This window comes from Pseudoliparis swirei, chromosome 2 (genome assembly GCF_029220125.1).
Source record: "Pseudoliparis swirei isolate HS2019 ecotype Mariana Trench chromosome 2, NWPU_hadal_v1, whole genome shotgun sequence".
NCBI lineage: Eukaryota > Metazoa > Chordata > Actinopteri > Perciformes > Liparidae > Pseudoliparis > Pseudoliparis swirei.
The window spans coordinates 25021890-25027889 of NC_079389.1; the positions used below are offsets into that span (position 1 = coordinate 25021890).

The window sequence follows — 6000 nt, forward strand, 5'->3', positions numbered from 1 at the left end:
CCAGTGAACAGGTTCATCCACATGACCAGTGAACAGGTTCATCACCATGCTGACCAGTGAACAGGTTCATCCACATGACCAATGAACAGGTTCATCCTCATGACCAGTGAACAGGTTCATCACCATGCTGACCAGTGAACAGGTTCATCCACATGACCAATGAACAGGTTCATCCTCATGACCAGTGAACAGGTTCATCCACATGCTGACCAGTGGACAGGTTCATCACCATGGTGACCAGTGAACAGGTTCATCACCATGCTGACCAGTGAACAGGTTCATCCTCATGACCAATGAACAGGTTCATCCACATGACCAGTGGACAGGTTCATCACCATGCTTACCAGTGAACAGGTTCATCCTCATGACCAGTGGACAGGTTCATCACCATGCTGACCAGTGAACAGGTTCATCACCATGGTGACCAATGAACAGGTTCATCCTCATGACCAGTGGACAGGTTCATCACCATGCTGACCAGTGAACAGGTTCATCCTCATGACCAGTGGACAGGTTCATCACCATGCTGACCAGTGAACAGGTTCATCCTCATGACCAGTGAACAGGTTCATCACCATGGTGACCAATGAACAGGTTCATCCTCATGACCAATGAACAGGTTCATCCTCATGACCAGTGGACAGGTTCATCCTCATGACCAATGAACAGGTTCATCCTCATGACCAGTGGACAGGTTCATCCTCATGACCAATGAACAGGTTCATCCACATGCTGACCAGTGAACAGGTTCATCACCATGGTGACCAATGAACAGGTTCATCCTCATGACCAGTGGACAGGTTCATCACCATGCTGACCAGTGGACAGGTTCATCCTCATGACCAATGAACAGGTTCATCCTCATGACCAGTGGACAGGTTCATCACCATGGTGACCAGTGGACAGGTTCATCCTCATGACCAATGAACAGGTTCATCCACATGCTGACCAGTGAACAGGTTCATCACCATGGTGACCAATGAACAGGTTCATCCTCATGACCAGTGGACAGGTTCATCACCATGCTGACCAGTGGACAGGTTCATCCTCATGACCAATGAACAGGTTCATCCTCATGACCAGTGGACAGGTTCATCACCATGGTGACCAGTGGACAGGTTCATCACCATGGTGACCAGTGAACAGGGTTCATCCACATGCTGACCAGTGAACAGGTTCATCACCATGGTGACCAATGAACAGGTTCATCCACATGACCAGTGGATCTTCAGGACCTTTCCATGACTTTAAACCACATTTCCATGATTCAACATTTTGTGAAAACTCTGTCTATACGTGACAAAGTGAGAAGATGTAATATTTAAACTAACAATGAGAATTCCAAAGCATACCGTATATATACCGTGTAAATTAACATTTGAATAAAACACATTTGCATTACTTTTCCAATTATTTTGGGATTTAATTTTTTTCAATTACTTTTCTATGCCTGCTAATAGCCATTTAAAAATTCCATGACTTTTCCAGGTTTTCCATGACCGTACGGACCCTGTTTTGAATAAAGGGTTGAAAATTAAAGTTTTTTAAATTTTTATATCCAATTAATCGATTAATCGAAAAATTAATCAACCGATTAATCGATTATCAAAATAATCGTTAGTTGCAGCCCTACCTGGAACATTCACCCGCAAATACACTCAGTCAATGGCCCTCATCGTCATTGACCCTCATCGTCATTGACCCTCATCGGCATTGACCCTCATCGTCATTGACCGTCGCCGGCATGAATCGCCGTCATCGACCCTCATCGTCATTGACCGTCATAGGCATTGACCGTTATCGACCGTCATCGACCCTCATCGTCAATGACCCTCATTGACCCTCATCGTCATTGACCGTCATAGGCATTGACCGTTATCGACCGTCATCGTCATCGACCCTCATCGTCATTGACCCTCATCGTCAATGACCCTCATCGGCATTGACCCTCATCGTCATTGACCGTCATAGGCATTGACCGTTATCGACCCTCATCGTCATTGACCGTCATAGGCATTGACCGTTATCGACCGTCATCGACCCTCATCGTCATTGACCGTCATTGACCCTCATTGACCCTCATCGCCTATGACCCTCATCTATGACCCTCATCGCCATTGACCTCATCGCATTGACCTCATCGCTATGACCCTCATCGTCATTGACCGTCATTGACCCTCATCGTCATTGACCCATCGCTATTGACCATTGACCCTCATCGCTATTGACCGTCATCGTCTATGACCTCGTCATTGACCGTTGACCCTCATCGTCTATGACCCTCATCGTCATTGACCTCATCGTCATTGACCGTCATTGACCATCATTGACTGTCATTGACCTCATCGCCATTGACCGTCATTGACCTCATCGTCTATGACCCTCATCATTGACCCTCGTCATTGACCGTCATTGTCATTGACCTCATCGCCTATGACCTCATCGTCTATGACCCTCATTGACCGTCATTGACCTCATCGCCTATGACCTCATCGTCATTGACCCTCATCGCTATTGACCCTCATCGTCTATGACCCTCATCGTCATTGACCCATCGTCAATGACCTCATCGTCTATGACCCTCATTGACCGTCATTGACCTCATCGTCTATGACCCTCATCGGCATTGACCCTCATCGTCATTGACCGTCATTGACCTCATCGTCTATGACCCTCATCGCTATTGACCGTCATTGACCCTCATCGCCTATGACCCTCATCGTCTATGACCTCATCGCATTGACCCTCATTGACCCTCATCGTCATCGACCCTCATCGTCATTGACCGTCATTGACCCTCATCGTCATTGACCCTCATCGTCTATGACCCTCATCGTCATTGACCCTCATCGTCTATGACCCTCATCGTCATTGACCCTCATCGTCATTGACTATCATTGACCGTCATTGACCATCATTGACCGTCATTGACCTCATCGTCATTGACCGTCATTGACCTCATCGCCTATGACCTCATCGCATTGACCCTCATTGACCTCGTCATTGACCGTCATTGTCATTGACCATCGTCTATGACCCTCATCGTTTATGACCTCATTGACCGTCATTGACCCTCATTGTCTATGACCTCATCGCTATTGACCTCATCGCTATTGACCTCATCGTTGACCTCATCGTCATTGACCCTCATCGTCAATGACCCTCATCGTCTATGACCCTCATTGACCGTCATTGACCCTCATCGTCTATGACCCTCATCGTCATTGACCCTCATCGTCATTGACCGTCATTGACCCTCATCGTCTATGACCCTCATCGTCATTGACCGTCATTGACCCTCATCGTCTATGACCCTCATCGTCTATGACCCTCATCGTCATTGACCGTCATTGACCCTCATCGTCATTGACCCTCATCGTCATTGACCGTCATTGACCCTCATCGTCATTGACCGTCATCGTCTATGACCCTCGTCGTCATTGACCGTCATTGACCCTCATCGTCTATGACCCTCATCGTCATTGACCCTCATCGTCATTGACTATCATTGACCGTCATTGACCATCATTGACTGTCATTGACCCTCATCGTCATTGACCGTCATTGACCCTCATCGTCTATGACCCTCATCGTCATTGACCCTCATTGACCCTCGTCGTCATTGACCGTCATTGTCATTGACCCTCATCGTCTATGACCCTCATCGTCTATGACCCTCATTGACCGTCATTGACCCTCATCGTCTATGACCCTCATCGTCATTGACCCTCATCGTCATTGACCGTCATTGACCCTCATCGTCTATGACCCTCATCGTCATTGACCCTCATCGTCAATGACCCTCATCGTCTATGACCCTCATTGACCGTCATTGACCCTCATCGTCTATGACCCTCATCGTCATTGACCCTCATCGTCATTGACCGTCATTGACCCTCATCGTCTATGACCCTCATCGTCATTGACCGTCATTGACCCTCATCGTCTATGACCCTCATCGTCATTGACCCTCATTGACCCTCGTCGTCATTGACCGTCATTGACTATGAGGGTCATGGTCGATGCCTGAACACATCTCCATCCAGCCTCTCATAAAGACTCTTCCCTCTACTCATGTTCCTGTTCCTTTAACTCCGATTCTTCTTTTCCTTTTGCTGTGATTTCTCGTTTCTTTGAGTCTCAGCTGACGGCTGTTCTCTTTGTACCAACAACAACAGAGAGAAGCTCTTTGTGCGAGCTGTGACATCCTCCTCACAACACTCTTCAGAAGACGTGCCTCCGTGCATGAGATACTTTAATAAATTGGACTTTTTGAAAGGAAGTGCCAGGCCAGCAGCCGGCAGAACGGAGCAGGGCAACCAGGCCGCTCTGGGAACGACAGGCTGCCTGAATCAGCTCATGAAACGGAGCTCTTCAATCCACACAGAGCTAGGACGACACATGAGCTAACGGTCAGGACGCAGAGAACAAAGGCCAGGGAGGGAGGTCCAGAGGTCAGCTTCTGTTCCTCTAGAGGTCAGCTCCTCTTCAGGTCAGCTTCTCTTCCTCTAGAGGTCAGCTCTTCTTCCTCTAGAGGTCAGCTCCTCTTCCTCTCTAGGTCAGCTCCTCTTCCTCTAGAGGTCAGCTTCTGTTCCTCTAGAGGTCAGCTCCTCTTCCTCTAGAGGTCAGCTTCTCTTCCTCTAGAGGTCAGCTCCTCTTCCTCTAGAGGTCAGCTCCTCTTCCTCTCTCGGTCAGCTTCTCTTCCTCTAGATGTCAGCTCCTCTTCCTCTAGAGGTCAGCTTCTCTTCCTCTAGAGGTCAGCTTCTCTTCCTCTCTAGGTCAGCTTCTCTTCCTCTGGAGGTCAGCTTCTCTTCCTCTCTAGGTCAGCTTCTCTTCCTCTAGAGGTCAGCTTCTCTTCCTCTGGAGGTCAGCTTCTCTTCCTCTAGAGGTCAGCTCCTCTTCCTCTAGAGGTCAGCTTCTCTTCCTCTGGAGGTCAGCTTCTCTTCCTCTCTCGGTCAGCTTCTCTTCCTCTCTAGGTCAGCTCCTCTTCCTCTAGAGGTCAGCTTCTCTTCCTCTGGAGGTCAGCTTCTCTTCCTCTCTAGGTCAGCTTCTCTTCCTCTAGAGGTCAGCTTCTCTTCCTCTAGAGGTCAGCTTCTCTTCCTCTCTAGGTCAGCTTCTCTTCCTCTAGAGGTCAGCTTCTCTTCCTCTCTAGGTCAGCTTCTCTTCCTCTAGAGGTCAGCTTCTCTTCCTCTCTAGGTCAGCTCCTCTTCCTCTCTAGGTCAGCTTCTCTTCCTCTCTAGGTCAGCTCCTCTTCCTCTCTAGGTCAGCTTCTCTTCCTCTAGAGGTCAGCTCCTCTTCCTCTCTAGGTCAGCTTCTCTTCCTCTCTCGGTCAGCTTCTCTTCCTCTAGAGGTCAGCTTCTCTTCCTCTAGTGGTCAGCTTCTCTTCCTCTAGTGGTCAGCTTCTCTTCCTCTAGTGGTCAGCTCCTCTTCCTCTAGAGGTCAGCTTCTCTTCCTCTCTAGGTCAGCTTCTCTTCCTCTAGAGGTCAGCTTCTCTTCCTCTAGTGGTCAGCTTCTCTTCCTCTAGAGGTCAGCTTCTCTTCCTCTAGAGGTCAGCTCCTCTTCCTCTAGAGGTCAGCTTCTCTTCCTCTCTAGGTCAGCTTCTCTTCCTCTAGAGGTCAGCTTCTCTTCCTCTCTAGGTCAGCTTCTCTTCCTCTCTAGGTCAGCTCCTCTTCCTCTCTAGGTCAGCTTCTCTTCCTCTCTAGGTCAGCTTCTCTTCCTCTAGAGGTCAGCTTCTCTTCCTCTAGAGGTCAGCTTCTCTTCCTCTCTAGGTCAGCTTCTCTTCCTCTCTCGGTCAGCTTCTCTTCCTCTCTCGGTCAGCTTCTCTTCCTCTAGTGGTCAGCTTCTCTTCCTCTAGAGGTCAGCTTCTCTTCCTCTAGAGGTCAGCTTCTCTTCCTCTAGTGGTCAGCTTCTCTTCCTCTAGACTGAGTGAGCCCTGCTGACAGAACGTACTAAAGGAGGCTGGGATGTCAAAGAGGAGAGAGGGAGTGAAGGAGACAAGGA

At 48.9% G+C, this 6000-nt stretch overlaps 1 protein-coding gene across 1 annotated transcript in view; it reads right to left on the reverse strand.

Annotated features, from left to right (window-relative positions):
* The window catches only part of pdia5 (protein disulfide isomerase family A, member 5), a 50661-nt gene that overhangs the window by 40225 nt on the left and 4436 nt on the right, over nucleotides 1-6000 (reverse strand). The window lies entirely within an intron of this gene.